Consider the following 24,330-nt stretch of genomic DNA (forward strand, 5'->3'; position numbering starts at 1 on the left):
CTATTCTGCCATAGAAAGGAAAAAAATTTGGATACATGCCACAATATGGGTGAACTTCAAAAAATATTATGCTAAGTGAAAGAAGCCAGACACCAAAGACCACATGCCTATAACTATGCCTATAGGAAATTTTCAGAAAAGGCAAATCTTTAGAGACAAAAAGTAGATTAGGAGCTGGGGGGACAGGGGTGGGGAATGGGGAGTGACTGCTAATGGGTATAGTGTTTCTTTGGGGGTGATGAAAACATCTGGATTACATTGTGGTGATAGTTGATAACTTTGTGAATATAGTAAAATCCACTGAACTGTGAAAAGGTGAGTTTTATGGCATGTGAATTACATACCATATTTTAAGAAGGAAGGAAGGAAACCCTAGCAATAAGAGGCAATACCAAGGAAAAAACAAACTTGGAATGGGGTGGGAAGATGGCTTTTCAAGGCTGAGATTCAGCCCTCACTGTAGAGAGTCTGGCTGCAGCCCACTGGGTGGCAGAGAAATTGGCCAGGTTGCCCTGGGCCAGAGCTGATTTCTAAAACAAGCCAAGAGCCATGGCCAGGAGCTGTGGGCCAGGGCAGAGAAGCTGGAAATCCCCTCACAAGGAGCCAGCAGGACAAGATGGTGGGAAGAAAACTGGCCACTGGATGCTGATGAAATTCACTGGAAAGCTGCCCTTAGGGGTGCTGTCGAATTCGTAGGAAGCTGGCAAGGGCACTGGCTGGATTCTCCAGAAAGTCACAAGGGTGCTACCCACAGGAGATGCTGCTGAGCTCATGGGGAAACCAGTCCTTCCATGGAGGGGCTGCCCCTGAGCCCCATGGCTGGGGCACCTGCAAAACTTGCCATGAAGCTGCTCGCAGGGGTGCCACTGAAAGTCGCTGGGGTGAGCTCCACCGGGGGTCCCACTTGCCAGCCCAATACTGCAGGAACAAGAAGAAGCAAAGTACACACAAACCAGGAAAAGAAGTCCCTTCCTCCTCCAGGTTCTCCCCAGGACCCTCTACCCACAAAGCTTAATCCAGGGCCAGCTGACAATGGAGCAACATTCCAGGACCACAACCAGGGCAACAAAGAGTAGATTTGGAGCTGAGAGGCAAGAGATTGGTAATAGGCACAGATCCTAATGGTTGTTTTTCAAAGAAAGAAGTTCATATTCAAGTGAGTTTAGAAAACAGTGCTTAATATGCCACCCTTAAAATACACATTAGCATTTTAGCAGCACTGAGGCATCGGGAAGAGTCCTATTGAACTCTGCTTCATGTAGCATTTCCAAAACTCGTTTGATCACAACTATGTTTCTCCTGATAACTGACACCCTGCAGAATCCCCCCCGATAAAGCGTGGGTGTGGTATGGGGAGACTGGTGTGCAATACCCAGAACAGGAGTGAAGCCGGCATTGCTGGCGAGCAGCTTGTGTGCCTTCGCAGAATCACATGGAGCCCGTCTGCTATTGAAGGGACTCCTCTGGAACAGAATGCACACAAATGGAGTCATCTGGCTGGGCTCTTTCGTGGCATTTCCATTGCTTTATTTACTGCACAAAACCATAAGTTCCGCAGACTGTGGAAATACAGTTTATTTAGGTAACTAAAAATATCCCCTGAATGCCATTTGGCCATTGCTGTATTTCCCAACGCCTCCTGCTCACCCAGAATTGGCTCTAAATTACCCCTTGATGGTGCAATGGAAAGAGGATGCGATTTAAAAGCTGAAATTGATGGCATTAGGGTCAGGGGCCTTTGAATGCTATAATCCTGCCTGACCACTCACTCCATTTTCCCTTTTGGGGTTTCTGAGGGAACTAGAAACACAAAAAGGAATGAGTGTAAATGAAAACACTGTTTATTATCTGCACACTGGAAGGAGCAGATTGCAGCTAGGGGAAAGGTAAGCATAGGTGGGCTGGTGGGGGGAGAGCCCCTACATCGTTCAGTCTTGTGTTCAAAACCCAGTTCCACCCCTCTTTTGAACAAGATGGGGAAGGAAAATATAATTTTTCCTCTACCCTTTCATATTTTCATCTGGGGTCCCATTAACCAAAGACAGATTAGCAAGAGAAAATGAACAGGTTTGTTAATATGCATACATGGGAGAGATCTAGGGGAAAGTGAGTAACTCGCAGAGCTGGCTTAGAATTCAGGCTTGAACACAGGCTTAAATCAGCTTTACTTCAATTAGACAAAAAAGAATTCAGGCTTAAATATCATCTTCGACTAAAGACAAGAGAGAGAAGGGTATGTGTGGGAAGCCAGTTATGGGGAAGTAATAGGAAAAATACAGCGAATAAGAGTAAGCATTGATATGCAGATTTAAGCCAGTACGTCCTCTTTTGATAAGGGCACATAAGTGACAATTCGAGCTACCAGAAAGATTCAGATTATCTATATAGAAGGTAGAGGATTTGAGCACTCTCTTGGGTTATTTGCTCTGGGATAAGCCAGCTGCCATATTGTAAGCTGGCCTATGCAAAGACTGATGTTGTCAGGAACTGATGGAGGCTTCTGACCAAAAGCCATGACTATCTGAGACCTCCTGACCACACCACATGAGTGGGCCATCTTGGAAGCAAATCCTCCAGCTTCAGTCAAGTCATCAAATGACTGAAGTCTTGGTGATAGCTTGGCTACAACCTCGTGAGAGACCCTGGGCCAGAACCACTGGCCAAACTACTCCCATATTCCTAACCCTCAAAACTACGTGATGATAAATTTTCACTTTAAGTCATTAAATTTTGAAGCAGTGTGTTACACAGCGATAGATAACTAAAACTTTCCAAATGCTGTTGTTGTTCAGTTGCTAAGTTGTGTCTGATTCTTTGTGACCCCATGAACTGCAGCACACCAGGCTTCCCAGTCCTTCACTGTCTCCTGAAGCTTGCTCAAACTCATGTCCATTGAGTCAATGATGCCATCCAACCATCTCATCCTCTGTCACCCCCTTCTTCTTGTGCCCTCAATCTTTCCCAGCATCAGGGTCTTTTCCAATGAGTCAGCTCTTCACATCAGGTGCCCAAAGTATTGGAGCTTCAGCATCAGTCCTTCCAATGAACACCCAGGACAGATCTCCTTTAGGATTAACTGGTTTGATCTCCTTGTAGTCCAACGGACTCTCAAGAGTCTTCTCCAACACCACAGTTTGAAAGCATCAATTCTTTGGTGCTCAGCCTTCTTTATAATCCAAGTCTCACATCCATACATGACTACTGGAAAAATCATAGTGTTGACTATATGGATCTTTGTCAGCAAAGTGATATAATTCTGAGGAAATGATTCTGAACTCTAGGATTCCATCTCATTTTTAAACACACACACACACAAATAGTGTGCGTGTGTGCATGCTCAGTTGTGTCTGACTCTTTGTGACCCCATGGACTATAGCCAGCCAGACTCCTCTGTCCATGGAAGTTTCTAGGCAAGAATACTGGAGTGGGTTGCCATTTCCTTCTCCAGGGAATCTCCCTGACCCAGGGATCAAACCTGCATCCCCTGCATCTCCTGCACTGGCAGGTGGATTCTTTACCACTGCACCAGCTGGGAAGCCCTTAACATATACAGAAAGAGTCTTGACTACAATTCTCTGGTCATGATATCTGGTGAAATCAGGATTAAGATCTCCAAAATCCATTATATCACAACTACATTCCTTGCATTTATTCCCATATTCATTCATTCAGCAAATATTATCAAGCATTTACTATGTGCCAGGCAATGTTCTAGGCAGTGAGGATACAGCAATAAGCAAGACAGGTAAAAACCTCTGCCCTCATGGGACTTAGATACTTGTGAAGGAGAAACAACAATATGTAGAATATTAGGCAGCAATAAGAGCTAAGGAGATAGAACAAAGCAATGAGTTTGATCAATCAAACTTCACTTCTGGCTCTCGGAGCAATCCAGGGCAGCTTTTCTCTGTGTGGTGATTCAGAGAAAGGCTCTTTTCATCTTCTGGTTCTTCTGGCTCCACCTCTAAAGGGTCTCAGAATCCTCTAAAGATGACCAGCCAATGAGGACAGTAACAGAGGAGCAGGTACACTTGTATCTCAATCGCCTCCAACCAAAAGTGGCCACATTCTTTCCACTCACAAACCATGTGGTAAAATGTTATGCAGCCCCACAAAGATGCAAAGCACTCTGGGAAATGTAGCCCCAACAAAAGCTCTTTGCTACAAAGTGGTGCTGAATCTGAAGTAGGGAGCCATTTTTCTCCAGTCTGGTGTCATTCATCTACTCCAGCTCTGCCTGTTCTATCTGTTGGGTCAGACTCAAGCCCAGGCCCTATCATACCAATGGGGAAAATGTCTCCTACCTTGATATTAAAATCCCATCACAGAAAATTCATTTCTTTTTCTGAGTCATTTCTCTATTTTTTTTTAACATCTTGCCAAAAATGCAGTCCCTTGAAGTGGTGATGTATGTAGTTCTCAATCCTTAGAGCGGCTTATTGGATTTCCTTTTTTATTCCCTGAAATAAGAAATACCAGCTTAGCTGGGAACTCACAACTTTTAATGAGAGAAGAGAAGGGAGGCAGAGTGGACATGTGCCAATAAGCACTCACAGCTCTGCTACGAGTGAGTGGTTGGGTTCTCCATCACAAACTTGAAACTACTCCTGGCATCTTCTTAACTGCCTACCAACAGCACCTCTCCCAAGTCATAGAAATACTTGACAAATGTGTATTAGCTGCATATAGTTCTTCTCAAAGAGAAAAAAAGAGCCCCAGTTAATTGCACAAGCAACTAAATGTCAGGGGTAATCACTGAGATGAGAGTGGTTCATCAAAGCAAGTCAGGAAAGAGGAGTCTATTTACAAGCTAAATGGGGTTCTAAAAGGTAGACCCTGAAAAAAGTGACTTCCAGGCTGATTTTATTTTAATGCAAAGATCCACTCTTTCCTCTCACTCCCTATGATTATTTTATACAAATTACACTATATCAGTCGTTAGCAAAATACAGGTATAAGCTTCATTTTCACTTCATAGGACCAAAAATGACTTTGGAGGGGCCAAACTGGATTTTTTTTTAAACATCCTTTAAACCTTCCTATGTTCTGGAAGTAACAGATGCAAACTCAGAGACACATTGCCTTAGGTGATATACTCAGTGTTTCTAACTTCAACCTGCGACCTTCTATGCTAAAGAAATTTGTTCACCCAAAACAATTTACTGGCTTCCCCTTGGAAAGGCATATTTCTATAAAAGTGAATTAATTTGTTAACCCACAAGAATAAAGAAAAACTCCCTGGGTTTTTACTAGCAATCACATCTGTTTCAGTTGTGTCTTGGAAACAATGTGTAAAATGTCACTACACAGACAGAATGCTGCAGTCATTTTAACCCAGGCCACACTGGAATACATGCTGTTCTTGGTGTTTCTGTGACATTAGAATGAGACACTGCATGAGAATAATACTCTCGTCCCAGTGATGCTTCTTCAAGTCATTCGAGGGTTCTTCCTTGGAAACCAGCTTGCAACCTGGTCAGGACTGTGTCTATCATTGACAAAGGCTTCAAGAGAGGATACATCTAAAAAATGATGCTGATTTTCTTTAGGTGGCTTAAAAACCACCTTTGAAAAATGTATTGTTTTCTAGGATTTCTGTGAAAGAGTACCACAAACCTGATGGCTTTAAACAGAGGAAGTGTATTCTGTTCTGGTTCTGGAGGCTAGAAGTCCAAGATCAAGATGTTAGCACGGCCTTGCCCCACTCCAGTACTCTTGCCTGGCAGATGCCATGGACGGAGGAGCCTGGTAGGCTGTAGTCCATGGGGTCGCAAAGAGTTGGACACGACGGAGTGACTTCACTTTCACTTTTCACTTTCATGCATTGGAGAAAGAAATGGCAACCCGCTCCAGTGTTCTTGCCTGGAGAATCCCAGGGACAGGGGAGCCTGATGGGCTGCCGTCCATGGGGTCACACAGAGTCGGACACGACTGAAGTGACTTAGCAGCAGCAGCAGCAGCAGCTCCCTCCAAAGTCTGTAGGAGAGAATCCTTCCTTGTCTCATCGTTTCCCATGGCCCCAGGTGTTCCATGGCTTAGGGCAGCAACACTCCAGTCTCTGTCTCCATCTTCACCTGGCCGTCTTCTCCCTGGAGGTCTTAGTTCTTCACTCTCCATTTTCCTCTTCTTATAAGGATGCCGGTTCTAATGGATTGGGGCCTGCCCTAGTGACCTCATCTTAACTTCATTACATCACTGAAGACCCTCTGTCCACACATTCCAAACCCTCACATTCACAGGTACCAGGGATTAGGACTCACAATTCAACTCAGAAGGTACTCCAGAGAACGGGTTCAAAACAACGTTGAAAGATCATAAAACCCTCTAAGCTACTGTAAAGTGCTGCACTCAATATGCCAGCAAATTTGGAAAACACAGCAGTGGCCACAGGACTGGAAAAGGTCAGTTTTCATTCCAATCCCAAAGAAAGGCAATGCCAAAGAATGTTCAAACTACCACACTCATCTCACATGCTAGCAAAGTAATGCTCAAGTTCTCCAAGCCAGGCTTCAACAATGCATGAACTGTGAACTTCCAGATGTTCAAGCTGGATTTAGAAAAGGCAGGGGAACCAGAGATCAAATTGCCAACATCTGCTGGATCATCAAAAAAGGAAGAGAGTTCCAGAAAAACATCTACTTCTGCTTTACTGACTATGCTAAAGCCTTTGACTGTGTGGATCACCACAAACTGTGGAAAATTCTTCAAGAGATGGGAATACCAGACCACCTGACCTGCCTCTTGAGAAATCTGTATGCATTCCAGGAAGCAACAGTTAGAACTGGACATGGAACAACAGACTGGTTCTAAATAGGAAAAGGAGTACGTCAAGGCTGTATATTGTCACCCTGCTTATTTAACTTATATGCAGAGTACCTCATGAGAAATGCTGGGCTGGAGGAAGCACAAGCTGGAATCAAGATTGCTGGGAGAAATATCAAGAACCTCAGATATGCAGATGACACCACCCTTATGGCAGAAAGTGAAGAAGAACTCAAAAGCCTCTTGATGAAAGTGAAAGAGGAGAGTAAAAAAGTTGGCTTAAAGCTCAACATTCAGAAAACAAATATCAGGGCATCTGGTCCCATCACTTCATGGCAAATAGATGGGGAAACAATGGAAACAGTAAGAGACTTTATTTTCTTGGTCTCCAAAATCACAGCAGATGGTGATTGCAGCTATAAAATTAAAAGACGCTTGCTCCTTGGAAGAAAAGCTATGACCAACCTAGATAGCATATTCAAAAGCAGAGACATTACTTTGCCAACAAAAGTCCGTCTAGTCAAAGCTATGGTTTTTCCAGTAGTTATGTATGGATGTGAGAGATGGACCATAAAGAAAGCTGAGCGCCCAAGAACTGATGCTTTTGAACTGTTGTGTTGAAGAAGACTCTTGAGAGTCCCTTGGACTGCAAGGAGATCCAACCAGACCATCCTAAAGGAAATCAGTCCTGAATATTCACTGGAAGGACTGATGCTGAAGCTGAAACTCCAATACTTTGGCCACCGGGTGCAAAGAACTGATTCATTTGAAAAGACCCTGATACTGGGAAAGATTGAAGGCAGGAGGAGAAGGGGACAACAGAGGATGAGATGGTTGGATGGCATCACCAACTTGATGGACATGAGTTTGAGCAAGCTCTGGGAGTTGGTGATAGACAGGGAAGCCTGGCATGCTGCAGTCCATGGGGTTGCAAAGAGTTGGACACGACTGAGCAACTGAACTGACCTGAAGGACTGTAAGGACTTTGCAAAATAATATTTACAGAGCCTAAAGCAAGAATACAAATGGAAGGCCACGTTCCATACTCCTAAAAAATAGCACTTACAAACCAAGCTAGAGCCACAGCCTGGCCCACGATCCCACCTAACACTCCACAGCCCAGAGGCCACAGTTATCTCAGAGAGGCTCACAGAGCTGAGACTCTTCCAGCAGCAGCCATATGGTTGAGTCCAGACAACAGAATGGTTCTCACTGGGCAGGGTGCAGTGGAAGCAAGACCCAGGGCTAACTGGACCTGCCCCGATTCAACCAGGTCCCTGAGGAGCCAGGGGGAAGTTCTAAGAATTTTATGAAACTCCACCAGCTGAGCAGAAGGGAAGGAGGGAATGCAGTTATCTGCAAAACCCTGTTTGCGTAATCACTCTTTTGGAATGACTGGGGCAGTCAAGTTTTAATTAAAGCAGCCACTCTTTCGGGTTTCCTGGGGCAGAGGCAGTGCTTCCCACCACCCACACACACACTTACAGGCTTTTAGCCAACCATTCTCTGGACTGGTGTGATGTGGGGGGTGGGGGGGCTCTTTCTGGGGAGCCTAGGTCATCCAGTGCATCTCTCCCATAATTCCCAGAAAAAGTTACTGTACTTTTTAGATTGTTTTTAAAACTGCAAATTCATAAAACTTGTTTAAACTTTCAAACTTTATGAGTTCAAAGAATTCTAAATGTCACCTTTCATTGCTTGTAATGTGTGGGGCCCAGAGCAAGGGCCCCTCGTATCCTAGTCTAAGGGCAGCACTGAGGTCTGGTTGTTATTTGTTTCAAAGAAGAATCCTTGTTCCTTTATAAGCCCTAGTATGCATGAATACTCAGTCATGTCCAACTATTTGTGACCCCATGGACTGTAGCCCGCCAGGTTCCTCTGTCCATGGGATTCTCCAGGTAAGAATACTGGAGTGAGTTGCCATGCCCTCCCCTCCGGAGGATCTTCCCAATCCAGGGATCAAACCTGGGTCTCCTGCATTGCAGGCAGATTCTTTACCATCTAAGCCAACAGCATAAGCCTCAGCTGCATGCTTTGTCGCTCAGTCATGTCTGACTCTTTGCAACTCCATGGACTGCAGCCCACCAGGCTCCTCTGTCCATGGGGATTCTCCAGGCAAGAATACTGGAGTGGATCATCATGCCCTCCTCCAGGGGATCTTCCCAAGCCAGGGATTGAACCAATGTTGCAGGTGGATTCTTTACCAGGGAAGCCCATAAGCCCCAGTGAAAGAAGTGAAAGTGGCTCAGTCAAGTCCAACTCTTTGTGACCCCATGGACTGTAGTCCATGGAATTCTCTAGGCCAGGATACTGGAGTGGGTAGCCTTTCCCTTTTCCAGGGGATCTTCCCAACCCACGGATTGAACTCAGATCTCCTGCATTGCAGGCGGATTCTTTACCAGCTGAGCCACAAGAGAAGCCCAAGAATACTGGAGTGAGTAGCCTATCCCTTCTCCAGGGGATCTTCTCAACCCAGGAATCGAACCAGGCTCTCCTGCATTGCAGGCGGATTCTTTACCAAATCAGCTATCAGGGAAGCCCTAAGAGGGAGGTACAATTCCTGCAAGGCTCCCACTTTGGAGGAAAGGCAGCTCACACCCATCTCACCAGTAGGGGGCAAAGTGATTACTGAGGCAAGTCTGACCCCGTTGACTGAACTGTCACTGGCTAATCCAGCCAGGTTCTTCTAAAAGCAAGACGTCTGTTCCACTTGATTCTCAGGCAGGGCAACCCAGTTTGAAACACTTTAGTGGAGGCAGGAAAGTGCAGACTGGGCCAAGGTTGTGAGGTTGTGAAATTTGAGGTTGATAGGCTTTTAGGGGACTTTCAGTTTTCCTTTGGTTTATCTTTTAACCAGCCCCACCATCCTGCTTTCTGCTCCCAAACTCATTTCTTCCCCACCCCCCGAACCCCCGGCAATTCCCACCAGTTCCTGGGCCAGGGGCCTTTTGGACTTGCCACCTCCTATCAGGAAAGTACACTGTCTGATAAACGCATTTATGCTGACATGTTAGTACATTTAAACATTTTTCTTTCCAAGGTTATTGACTTTTAAAGTGAAACATGGGAAGAGGGGCAATGCTTAACCCAAAGGGAAAACTCTGATAATTGAATTGTAGATGTCAGAAGATATATTATGTTTATATTGGGAATTTTCCTAGTACTTTTCCCTTTATGGCATATAAGTCATTATCTACTCCACTGAAGGTAAAGCTTGTCCTTGTTTTATTATTACTATTTCAGTGTTTATATGAAATATTAACTAACTTAATTATATTATCAAATAAGTTTATTTATATACTGAATTTATTAGGCTCAGTTAGTAAGCCATTCTAAAACTCTAACTCTTTGGACATACACAGTGAATGGTGTAAGAGCAGAAACAATAGTTCTTCCTGTCTAATAAAACCTTGCATTTCTAGTTTCTACTTGGACATCTGATCCTGGGAGCAACCCTGGATAAGGTATGCTGGATAGTTAGTATGATCTGTTATTCCCATTTTACAGAAGAGGAAATTGAGGCTTAGGGAATGTAAGTGTCTTGTCGAAGTTCATGTAATTAAATGAAGGGAAGAGGTGAGGTAGGGCTCAAACTGATCTTTTCACTTCAAGCCTGGGAGATACATATTAGCATACAGAAATGAGAAAACGTGATGCCAGTGGACAGCTCTTAAAAAGCAGGCACCACAATGTGAACTCTGTAGGCAGGATTTTCAGAGGTGTAATAATATCTCACAAAGAAATTGAGCTATCCTCCTGAACTTTATCTGAAAGGAAAGTCTGCAGTTACAATAAACTTACAAACTAGAAGAGCTCAAAAAGTTCTCCTGCTTTGTTAGTGAAAATAGATCTGTCTTTAAGTGGCACAGGCCATGTCCTCCACTCTCAACTCAAAGTACTCTAGGACAATGCGGAAAAAAATGGATATGGAATCTGATTACTTGTTTAAAAAAGAGAAAATCAAAAAGAAATGTGAAAGTAGCTTGCTGGGAACCCTCTACAGAGTAGTTCCTCTTAGAGATAGAAAATGAGAAGAAAGTTACTGTCGTTTGACACACATTAGCTTAGACCAGGCACAAAGGAAACTCTTGCTCCTTCTGAAAGGTACATTTCACCTGTAGTGCCATCAACCACATGATTAGAGTCTGACTGCACCAGTTCTCCACCTCTTCCTGTCTCCATAACTTTCATCATGAGATTTTTGTAGTTCACCTCACTAATGATGCAGAGTCTATTTCCTCACTCCCTTCAATCTGAGCTCACCCAAGGGCTTTGGCCAGTAGATGAAGCCTAGACCATAGGAGGCCTTGCATGTTCCCACTTGCTCTGCAACTGCCATGAGAACACACCCCTGATAACCTGCTGGAGGATGAAAGATACATGGAACACAGCCACAGTCAACCTGGCCAAGGTCAGTCTAAATCAGCCAATAGCCAGCTGACCCCCTGACAAGAAAGCAAGCCCCAGAGCTCTGAGACATATGCATGAGTCAGGTCATGATCAGCCAAGCCCAGCCTACAGGAACCTACAGCCAGCCAAGCCACAGAAGTATGAGAAGGCCAGCCAAGAGCAGGAGAGCCACCTACCAAACCATCCCAAATGTGCGAGCAATAGCTCTTGTTATTGCTCAAAGACTAAGGTTTGTTTGTCATGCAGCATTACTGGAGTAGTAGATAACCGATACAGAGTCCTAGCTTTTTGGCTCCACTCTTGTTGAAGGAGAGTCTAGAAAGCCAAAGACAGCTTCATAATACCTGACCACTCAACAGTTTCATGGGGCAGCCAACCAATCCACTTCTTGTAGCATCTTCCCTCTGTCCCTGAAAAGGATGCAAACCTGTCAGTAAATCTGTAGGTTAAGCTCTCTTGGTATCTTTCAGGAGTAGACCAGCCCTGACCACATGAATCATGGGGATACAAAAGAATGAGGAAAGTCTACGCTTGTTAAGGATACTTGGTGGTAGCACAGCATGGTTTCATTTATGTGAACAATTACAATAAATTATATATGTATGTACAGAAAAGGACCTGAAAGGACCTTACATACTAAGGCTCCAAAAAGGTTTTTTCCAAGGAGACTAGGTTGTATTACAGGTTAATATTCTTCTTTTGTTTGCCCATAATATCTAATAATTTCCTGAAATAAACCTGAATTTGTTTAATTTTAATAAAGAGAAACATAAACCAGGAAAGAAACAATAAAACTTTAAAAGAAAAAGAACAAATATTTAAATTTATTTTTAGGGATTGAGTGGATTATTATCATTTATAGTTTAAATCAATTATGCAGAATTGTCAGAGGAAAATTAGCTGAGATTTTAAAAGCAGAAATCATGGGAAAATTCTGAAAAGCAGAAAAAATTACTTGCAGACGTATAAATAGTTGCCAGGTGCACCCAAATTAGCAATGATTTAAAAAACAAGAGAAAGAGACTGGGTATAAACTTTTTCCAATGAATTTCTGCCTAGAGCAAGTGTGAGCAAACTTTTTCTGTAAAGGGCCTAATATTAAGAAAATATTTGAGGCTTTGTGGGCCAGACTGCCTGTTACAACTACTCTGCCATTGTTACACAAAAGTAGCCACAGACGCTCTGTGAATGAATGAGCATGAGTGTGTCCCAATAAAACTTTACTTATAAAGGCAAGTGGCACACCAGATCTGGCCCACTGCCATAGTTTGCCTACCTTTGGCATAGACAAACTGCTGGCATAACAGTAGTAGCTAATGATCATATTGACAATAACTTACTATGTCATCGGGATGAAGTGTTCTCTGCATTAGCAGGCCCTGTTCACCTTTGCCTGTTGTCAAATCCTTTTTCTTCTTTATGTCTCAACAACCTCTTCAAAAAGCCTGAGACCGTTTATCTTAGAAGGATGTTCTAATCACCTACTTATTGATATGTGTCCTTTTCCACTAGGCTGAGTACCTAACAGCAAGATTATGCCTAAATCACTTTTATATCCCCACAGCCTGTGGAGAACCTGGACCATAGTGATGCTTAATAAATGAATGTGAAGTAAATAATTCAGCAAAACAAGAGTCATATCAAGACAATGAGAAGACAAGCCACAGACTGGGAGAAAATATTTGCAAAAGATACCTCTGATAAAGACTGCTACCCAAAATATACAAAGATCTCTTAAAACCCAACAATAAGAAAATGAACAATCCAGTTAAAAATGGGCACTAGATCTGAACAGACAACTCATAAAAGAAGGCAGGCAGATGGCACACAAGCACATGAAAAGATGCTCAACATCCCATGTGTTCAGGGAATTGCAAATTAAAACAACAGTGAGATACCACTATATACCTATTAGAATGGCCAAAATCCAGAATACCAACCACACCAAATGCCGGTGAGGAAATGAAGCCAAAGGAGCTCTTCTTTATTGCTGGGGGACTTACAAAACGACACAGCCACTTTGCAGACAGTTTGGCAGTGTCTTATAAAACTAAACGTACTCTCCAAATGATTCAGCAAGTCTCTGGTATTTACCCAAAGACTTATGTCCAGACATACCCTATGTCCATCCACAAACCTGAATACAGATATTTATAGCAACTTTATTTATAATTGCCCAAACTCAGAAGCAGCCAAGATGTCCTTCAGTAGGTGAATGGATCAACTGTGGAAAATCCAAACAGTGGAATATTATTTAGCACTAAAAAGAAATGAGCTGTTAGGCAAAGCAAAGACATGGAGGAGGCTTAAACGCATATTACTAAGTGAAGGATGCCAGTCTGAAAAGGCTACATACTATATGACTCCAACTATATTATATTCTGAAAAAAGGCAAAACTGTGGAGATGGTAAAAATATGAGTGGCTTCCAGGAGCTGGGGGCAAGGGGAAAGGATGAATAGGTAGAACACAGAAAATTTTTAGGGCCGTGAAAATACCCTGCATGATATTATAACAATGGATGCATGTTATCAAAATCCATAGAATGTACCACACCAAGAGTGAACCACAATGTAAACTATGGACTTTGGCTGATGACGTGTCAGTGCAGGTTCAGAGATCGTAACAACGTACCTCTCTGGTGGGGGATGCTGAAAGTAGGGGAGGCTGGGCGTGTGTGGGGAAAGGGGCGTATGGGAAATCTCTGTACTTTTCTCTCAGTGTTGCTGTGAACCTAAAACCAGTTTAAAAAATAAAATCTACTTAAAACACACACACAATTACATCATTATTGCAAGTGCTGTATCAGCCTCTTCTATGGTCCTTTAAAGGGAAGTCGCTCAGTCGTGTCCAACTCTTTGCGACCCCATGGACTGTAGCCCGCCAGGCTCCTCCATCCATGGGATTCTCCAGGCAAAAGTACTGGAGTGGGGTGCCATTTCCTTCTCTATGGTCCTTTAGGAGACATTTAAAGCTAATTACACATAGGCAATGGTTTTTAAGATCTGACTCCAAAAGAATAAGTAACAAAAGAAAAAAACTGATAAATTGGACTTTAATCAAATTTAAAACTTTTGTGCTGCACATCAAGAAAGTCAAAAGACAACCCACAGAACTGGAAAATATTTTTTACAAATCATGTATCTAACAACAGACTGTTATGTAGATATGTAAAGAACTCTTACAACTCAAGAATAAAAAGGCAAATATGTCAATTTTAAAGTGGGAAAAGGATTCAAATAGACATTTCTTGAAAGTGTACAAATAAGTATTTCCTAGTGCAAGAGTGAAATACTTCAATAATAATGACTGTTAATACTATTAATTTTATGTTAAAAAGCAATTATTAAATTTTCCCAAATAAATAAATAGGGAAAGGGACTGACAAGAAAAGTGACTACTGAGAGAATGCATTAAGTGAATACCTTTAGGAAAACCCTTATAATGGTTTATCCCCACCAATGTTATACAGTTTTGATAGTGATTAGATTATATGTAATTCTAATTTCTGCAGAATTGTTCAATGGACATTCAGTCATAACATTAATCAAAGTAAGCTTTAAGAATTTAATTTTTTAAAACCATTACAGATATAAAAACACAGTGGGGAACTTTCAGGGTAATTTCTGCAGAAAGTTTGACACTGAAAAGGTAAGTGGGAAAGCAAAGCCTCAAGATGCTTTAGTCCTATGGCCCGTAATTACTAACACAAATACTTGTCTTCAGTCCCAAGGCCATTCCAATTCAGAGGAACTGAGCCAGAGTCCCAGATACAGAGAAAGGGGGGCCTGCGGTAGGCAGGAGTAGGACCTGCCTGTCTCTCCCTTCCCCCACACCACTGCCACCAAACCTCTGTGAACGGCATGGATCTGGGCCAAAGCAGGAGGGGAAATGCACTCCAATATTAAACCAAGATTGGAGGAGCCAACTCTGGGGAACAATCGTCTACCTAAAATTTTGGATGTTTTTTAAAATATTTGAAATTAAAGTTACCACCTGGGATCCCTTCTTGGCCATCTGCAATCCTTTTTGGACTAAGACAGGTTTAAACTGATATTTAAAATAAAATTTTTCTTTATATATCTATTTTTTAATGTTAGAAACAATAATATCAAAATTTCAACTTTTCCTACCCACTTCGTAGGTTGTGGGTTCCATTTTGCAACAGGCATTCAACAATTAATTTTTATCAACCTCCATAGCAAAGTGAATAAATACAGAATTGTAAAAAAGAGCACTCTCTTGTTTTTACTGAGTCTGTCTCCAAAGTCCCTTAATTTAAACAGAAAAAGAATTTATTTCCTTTAAAAAGAAATAGCACTTTGAATAATCAAAAATAAGGAATGTCAAAATGGGAGAAAATAATTGCAAGTGAAGCAACTGACAAAGGATTAATCTCCACATTATGCAAGCAGTTCAGGCAGCTCAATATCAGAAAAACAAACAACCCAATCAAAAAATGGACAGAAGACCTAAACAGACATTCCTCTAAAGAATATATACAGATGACTAACAAACATATGAAAAAATGCTCAACATTGCTTATTATTAGAGAAATGCGAATCAAAACTACAATGAGGTGTCATCTTATACCAGGCAGAATGGCCATCATCAAAAAATCTACAAACAGTAAATGTTGAAGAGGATGTGGAGAAAAGGGAACCCTCTTACACTGTTGGTGGGAATGTAAACTGATACAGCCACTATGGAGAACAGTATGGAGATTTCTTTTTTAAAAAATCTAGTAATAAAACTACCATATGACCCAGCAATCCCACTACTGGGCATATACTCTGAGAAAACCACAGTTCTAAAAGACTCATGTACCCCAATGTTCACTGCAGCACTATTTACAATAGCCAGGACATGGAAGCAACCTAGATGTCCATCGACAGATGAATGGATAAAGAAGTTGTGGAACATATATACAGTGGAATATTACTCAGGCATGATAAACAAATGTGAGTCAGTTCCAGGGAGGTGGATGAACCTAGACCCTGTTATACAGAGTGAAGTAAGTCAGAAAGAGAAAAACAAATATCGTATATTAACACATATATAGGGAATCTAGGGAGACGGCACTGATGAACCTATTTGCAGGGCAGCAATAGAGACGCAGACATAGAGACCAGACTTGTGGACACAGCAGGGGAAGGAGAGGGTGGGACGAACTGAAAGAGCAGCTTTGAAACATCTACATTGCCATATGCAAAATATGGGAATTTGCTGTATGATGCAGAGAGCTCAACCCAATGCTCTGTGATAACCTAGAGGAGTGGGATGCGGTGGGAGGTGGGAGGGAGGCTCAAGAGGGAGGGAACATACATATACCTACGCTGATTTGTGTTGATGTATGGCAGAAACCAATACAGCATTGTAAAGCAATTATCCCTCAATTAAAAACAAATTTTAAAAACTAAGGAATGAAAAAGTTATACTAAATCCAGTCAACCAATAGTCAAGCTTTTTTCTAGCTAATTAAAAAGTAGAAAAGAATCTGGTTTTCATCCCATTATACTTATATTCCTTTCAACAAAAGTGTGATAAGCTAAGAGATCATGACAAAATGCTATTACTTAATTTAAATATTTTCAGTCATTCCAAATGTGTTCAATTCTATGCTATACATTTCCAAAAGTCTTGTCTTACTCTCAACACTTTAACTATTATTGGGAACTTCATAATTCCTAAAGCATTAGTTTCTGACTTAAGTGTACATTTTGCAAATATATTTTGTTCATATTAACTAGAAAATAAAAAATAATCCAATTACAATCACTTAGAACAATAACAAAAGAATATACAAAGATGCTCTTAGGAAAACTTGTCAAAGACTTGGCAATGGGTGAAAGATAACTGAATATCCTTTCAATGGAGAGAGTGTTGAGTATTTTCCAGCCAACCTTCCCAGGATTATTTAATTTAATTCAATAAGAGTGTGCACCTTTGATTGCCTGTCATTATACTGACTGGGCTATTTTACAACTCTGCAAGGGTAGAATTTGTAGAAAACTGTAAATGCAAATTAATTGCTCTCCACTGAAATGCCAGTTAATTTTGTCTAGTAGAAATATAATGAATTTCTGTCCCATAGAAAGAATAATCTCAAACATTACATTTTGTTGCCATATAGGATAGCACTATGGAGAAGGCAATGGCACCCCACTCTAGTACTCTTGCCTGGAAAATCCCATGGACAGAGGAGCCTGGTAGGCTGCAGTCCATGGGGTCGCTAAGAGTCGGACACGACTGAGCGACTTCACTTTCACTTTTCACTTTCATGCATTGGAGGAGGAAATGGCAACCCACTCCAGTGTCCTTGCCTGGAGAATCCCAGGGACGGGGGAGCCTGGTGGGCTGCCCTCTATGGGGTTGCACAGAGTCGGACATGACTGAAGCGACTTAGCAGCAGCAGGATAGCACTATATCTATCTGTATGTAAAACAAGCCATGTATCTAATTTTACATTTTCTAGTAGCACATTTAAAAAGGTAAGAGGTAAAATTCATTTTAATATATTTTAAGTCAATATATCCAAAACATTATTTCAACAAGTAATCAACTTTTAAAATCCAGAGATATTTTATATTCTTTTTTACACTAAGTCTTCAAAATCTAGTGTGCAGTATTTCACAAGTACAGCACATCTCAATGCATACTAGCCACAATTCCAGTGCTCAATAGCCCATTATGGTTGGTGGCAACCATATTGGATGGCGCAGCTATAGTTTTTCTTTGTCTGCATAGATCTGGATGGTTTAACTATCACATCTTCCCATGCAACTATTTGCTAAAACACTTTTAAGCATTAACTCTACACACTTCTTTAGCACCTACTATGTGCCTGGCTGTTCATTGCTCACTAGGGCAAATATAAAATTTGTGTAATGGATTTCCTCTGCCCTTAAAGAGTAAGATGAGATAAGATATATAATTATATAAATGAATTATTGAATTTATTGGATAACAATGGCACCCCACTCCAGTACTCTTGCCTGGAGAATCCCATGGACGGGGGAGCCTGGTGGGCTGCAGTCCATGGGGTTGCTAGGAGTCGGACATGACTGAAGCGACTTCACTTTCATGCATTGGAGAAGGAAATGGCAATCCACTCTAGTGTTCTTGCCTGGAGAATCCCAGGGACGCGGGAGCCTGGTGGGCTGCCGTCTATGGGGTCACATAGAGTCGGACACGACTGAAGTGATTTAGCAGCAGAGAAACAAGAAATCAATACAGATAGGTATAGTTGAGGAGGAGGAGATTTGGAAGGGAAGAAGGGAGTCAAAGATATTCAAGGCTTAATAAAACAGAATGAGAAAGAAAATGGGTATATTGGAACTTAGACAAAACAGGAAGTTACTGGCCTGATTTTGCCAAAGTATTTATTTGGTTTAGATCATGGTTTCCATAATATATCCTTGCTCTTTGGTGGATAAATTAAAGTAACTTTAGAATGAAAACAGATAATCTATGTTGTACAATCTCAACTGTGTTCTACATACGCATTTTAAAATATAGTAGGAAAACACCCAAAAATGGCCCTTGGATGACTAGATTGATTATGGTGGGGTATAGGATGATCCAACTTCTTTGAAGTTTGTTATCCCTTTTATTTTTTTTCAATAATCAGGTGAAGTTTATATAATTAGAAAAAAATATGTATTATTTTGGGAAAAATGTATTATGGAAAAATATTGCACTTATCTGAGGACTCCAGAAATTCTGAAACGAGACTGAACAAATAGGTATATCTAACCACTCGGGGGCGCTAGTGGTAAAGAATCCATCTGCCAACGCAGGAGACACAAGAGAGGCAGCTTTGATCGATCCCTAGGTCAGGAAGATCCCCTAGAGTAGGAAATGGCAACCTGCTTCAGTATTCTTGCCTGGAAAATTCCATGGACAGAGGAGCCTGGTGGGCTACAGTCCATGGGGCAACATAGAGTCGGACACGACTGAGCAACTAAGCACAAACACACAACCACTCCAGTATGATCTCCTGAGGTTTTAAAAACTTGAACAACAGTCCAGGGCTTTTCATATCACATATTTCATAACAAATGGCTATTGGACTGATATACAGTGGAGTAAGCTGTCCTCCATTTTCCATGAATTTTGTCTTGCAACTATGAGAAAAGTCAAGCACTGCTCAAGTTAATAAGTGGCCATGTAGGGTTGATCTTACTTTTGGAAAAGCAGCTTGCTAAAGGTGTCCACCTCATTGTTTAATAAGGTTAATAGCTAATGATTTTTACTGGGATGGTTGTTCACTTGATCACTCAGCGTCTACTGGTCACGTAACTGATGGGGATATTAAACACAGCTTTCAATCTTTAACCCTCATCTTTATGATTTAGTTTATAGAACAAACTGTTGTCATATTTTCCAGTCAACTTGATCAAACAGCTCTTGAAGAATCACTGGATTATTTACTTTCACTTTGTCTACCCTACCTCTAGCACCGTCATTATGTCTTATCCTTATTTGCTTTTGATATTTACTAATTACTATTAACCATTGCCCTTTGTCTACTTCGTTCTCTCATTCTGACTCTTTCCACCTACTCAGCTATTTCTTGTCCTTCCCACATAGTCTCCTGCGTTAGCCCAGTAGTTTCAAGTTGACTTCTTGAAATAGGCCTGGCACATTTTCAAAATGTTAGGACACTTGGTAGACTTACAATAAGATGGCTGTTTAAGTGTGATAAATCCTTATCAATAAAGTTAGCAATTTTTACTGATCAACCACTGTATTTATGGTTTTATGGCACTATACAGACTTTTTTTTTTTTTAAAGCAAATGTGGCCCTAAAGAAGTCCTGAATAGCTCGCTTGTACTCATGGAATCAAGCAGAGAAAAGCATGAACTATAGAAAATAGCATATAAATATATACATGCCTTCACTGTAGTGCTCTTTATGCTATTGAAAACACTAGAAACAATCTAATTGTCCAACAGGGGAATGGGCGGGGGAATTACATATTTGTGTGTGTGTGTGTGTGTGTGTGTGTGTGTGTATAAACAGTCAAATATCATGCAACTATTTGAATAGTGATTGATATCATTTGAGTTACTAAGAATAGCCTTTTAGCAAGATTTGCTTTTACATACATGATCCCACCCACTTTGTTGTCTCTGGATCTTTAATGGTCCTCTGTTACCTGGATGAGATACCTTTTCTCTCCCTTCCCTGCCAATCTCCCCATCTCCAAAACCAAGTGCCACGCAAGCATTTATTGTGCACTGTGCCAGTTGGCACTTGCTCTCATGGGGCTCACAGTCAAATAATTACACAAATAAATATATAGTTACATCTGGAATGAGTGCTGTGAAGTACAGTAAGTACCCTACATATGAATGAGTCTTCTTTCAAGAGTGTGTTTGTAAGTCCAATTTGTTTGTAAGTCAAAATTAGCCTAGGTACCCATCTAAACCTGATGCTGGGTAAGATTGAGGGCAGGAGGAGAAGGGGACGACAGAGGATGAGATGGCTGGATGGCATCACCGACAGAATGGACATGGGTTTGGGTGGACTCCGGGAGTTGGTGATGGACAGGGAGGCCTGGCGTGCTGCGGTTTATGGGGTTGCAAAGAGTCAGACACAACTGAGCCACTGAACTGAACTGAACCCATCTAACACAACTGGCTATATAGTACTGTGCTGTAATAGATTTATAATACTTTTCACACCAATAATACATTAAAAACAAACACAAAAACTAGAGGAAATATTTATCTTACAGTACAGTACCTTGAAAAGTTCTGTACAGTACAACAGCTGGCATATAGGGGTTGGCATCAAGTGAACAGGAAAAAATTACTGACTGGAGGAGGGAGAGGAGGTGGGAGATGGTAGAGCTGAAGGATTGTCAGCAATAGGAGACGGAGGGCGAGGTGCAATTTCACTTACATCTGACATGACTGGACACGTGAACCCAAGTTCACATCTTTGAGAGTTTCCAACTCGAAGGTTTGTGTGTAGGGGATTTTCTGGTAAAGCAACAGATGTAAAAGACAGTAATCTAGGGACGTCTTCCCTGGGGAAGTGACACTTAAGCTCAGACCTAAAGAAAAAGTAAGATTTATGAAGCAGTGGGGGTGGACAGCAGGGGGAGCAATGTGTGCAAGGATCCTGTTACAGAAAATGCATGGCGTTTTCAGAGAACTGAAAATAGGTCAGTGTGGCCACAAAATAGGGAATAATAAGGAAATACTTTGAAACAAAGTAGAGAAGTAGACAACACCGCAACTATATAAGACTTCGTGGTGTATATTTAACAGAGCAATGGGAAGTTACTGAAGGACTTGAAAGTTGAGAAGTAGAAAGGCGATCATCAAACTTGAACTCTGAAAAGATCTTACTGGCTTCAATGCAGAGACTGGATTGGAAAGAACACTGGGTAGACACTGGGAGACCAGTTATGAGTCTAGGACATTGATCTGGGTGATAGTTCTAGCTTGATCTAGGAAGTTGGCTGTGGAGATAGAAGGAGACAGATCTGAGAGGTATTTAAAGGATACAGTTAGTATGGTTTGATAATAAATCAGAATGGAGAATGAAGGGAAGGAGTGGCCAGGATGACTCCTGGGTTTCTGGCTTGTGGAACTGGATAGACAGTAGTGTCATTCATTAGAAGATGAGGTTCAGGATTGAAGATCACAAGTTTGGTTAAGTTTGGCCCTCATGTTATGGGCTTATAGATAGTTACTGAAGTCATGGGCATAGATGAGACTGTCTAGGAGGAAAGGATATAGTGAGAAGAGAGGAGGTCTGAACTGAGTCTTAAGGAACTCCAATATCAGATGGAAGATGCAACTGCAGAGGCAGAGAAAAACCAACGGTTAGAGAGACCAGCAAAACCACAAGAGTGGTGTCTCAAAACCAAGAGTGCCAAAAGCCTTCCATAATCTTTCCAAACAGTGGTGATTTGTCAGCCCCCAAACTTTAGCTAAACATTTTTATAGTACCTTTTCACTTTATATTCCTTTCCACATATATATTATGGCTATTTGTGCACATATCACAATACCACCATTAGAGTGGAGGATCCTTAAAGGCAGAGGCTGTGCCTTTTTTAATCTTTGTGTCTACAACAAATAGCACAGTGTTGATTATATGGTATGTTCAATAATTATCTGTGAAAAGAATGAATGGATTGTGGGATGGTAAGTCATTCAAAACTTAGTCAAAGAACTATTGTGACATCTAATGATGTTAATAGCTCCTTCAAAACTGAGGTCTTAGAGATGTACAATATTGCACCCTACTGAGAGGATCTAAGATAAGATGCCTTAGGATGTATAGCATTTTCAACAATACTCAGCAATGCTAGAGAAGTCAAAGTAAAGCCAAATCTGTAGTCTACCTATAATGACTACAGTTACGGTCCACAACATTTTTTGAAATGGACTTCTCCAAGGTTGTTGGGACCAATAATCATTTTCAAATTCGCACTGATAAGCTACAGTGAAAACTGGATCTAATAGTCACATGGCCAATTTATATAACATTCCCTTCATTAAGAAACTTCAAAACTTGAGGTGGAAGGGGATTTCAGAAGCCATCTGGGGATTACTGGGTGGGGTGGGGGGATTGTTCAAATCACTGGGAATCTATGTCCAAAGCATTGATGTCATTAGACTAACTAAACTATAGGAAGTTGTCAACAGGTTTTCACGTAAATAATCTGTTTCTTTCTCTGTACTCCCAGCCTTCTCTCCCCACTACTGGCTCCACTTAGGTCCCATTCAACCATTCAGAAACAAAGTCCAATCAACCAGTGTGGCTGGAGCATTTATGGACAGCTCCACAAAAGAAGAAGGACCTGAGTGGGGCCTTAAAGAATGGGCAAACCTTTGGTAGGCAGTATATGAAGGCAAAGAGTCAAGCACATTTTTGCTGAGCAGTGGGGCTGAGGAGGAGTCTGAGGGGCCTGGTGTTCAAGAGACCCTAACCTGGCCACAGTAATGAGTTCAGCTAGGAGGCCAGGCCATCTATGGTCACATTAAGAAGGTTCTCAAATGTTTGCTCCCTGAGTTTAAATGTTATTCTGAGTTGGTGGAGAATCTGTATTGCTGCTGGATATGAAACGGGGTGGGAGGAGGAGAATGTCAGCATCACACATGGAATTCTTTCAAACTACACACAGTCTCCCTTCACTGCAGCTGCACACTATTGCTATAAGAACACAGCACTCAGATAAAACTCTCAGAGGCACAGAAAAACTTGCTAACTGTGATAAGAAATTAACCTGCTCACCCCTGGGCTTTGCATTCACCTTCCTGTTCCCTCATTCTGATGGCCTCTGAAGCTTCTCCCTCATCCTCTTTAGCTGAAAACAACTCAGAGTCTTTTTCTTTGTATTTCCATGGCAGAGTGGAGACAGACATTTCCCAAAATTACATTAGCAATCACTAAGATAAATCAAACAATAAAGGTAAGAATAACACAAAAAGTCAATTTTCCCAAGTAAGGATTTGGAGTCCAGAATTACCTAAGCTAGATAATGTCACTGAAGCAGTATGCCTGAAGTGTCCTACTGTTAAAGAAGCATCTTCCATACAGGAACTTCGATCCCTACATAAGGGAATTCAATTCAATACAGAGCATACAGGGCTTCCCAGTTGGCTCAGTGGTAAAGAATCCACCTGCAGTGAAGGAGGCGTAGGAGATGCAGGTTCAATCCCTGAGTTGGGAAGATCCCCTGGAGGAGGGCATGGCAACCCACTCCAGTATTCTTGCCTGGGAAATTCCATGGACAGAGCAGCCTGGTGGGCTACAGTCCATGGGGCAACAGAGAGTCAGACATGACTGATGTGACTGAGCATACAGCATACAACTCTCACTAAACCCCTCTCTCCTCTCCAATTCTCGGCATCCCCAAACTCCCAGGAGCTTTTCCCTATTGAACCTGGGAAGTTACTCTGACATCTCTGCTGTCCACTCCCACCATCCTTCTCCCTTGACTATTTCTCTTTTCCATCAACCATACCATGTATCACTCCACCACACCAAATATCACAAAGTCTGTGCTACAAACTCTGTTGTAGGCAAGAAAAGGCCAAAGGCTATGCCTAAATGTCACACTTTCATCTGAAACCATTCTTCCAATTCCTTGTCTGACCCTAAGCTCTGTGGTCATCAAGCTCTGCATGTTCT

This window comes from Bos indicus x Bos taurus, chromosome X (assembly GCF_003369695.1).
Source record: "Bos indicus x Bos taurus breed Angus x Brahman F1 hybrid chromosome X, Bos_hybrid_MaternalHap_v2.0, whole genome shotgun sequence".
Lineage (NCBI taxonomy): Eukaryota > Metazoa > Chordata > Mammalia > Artiodactyla > Bovidae > Bos > Bos indicus x Bos taurus.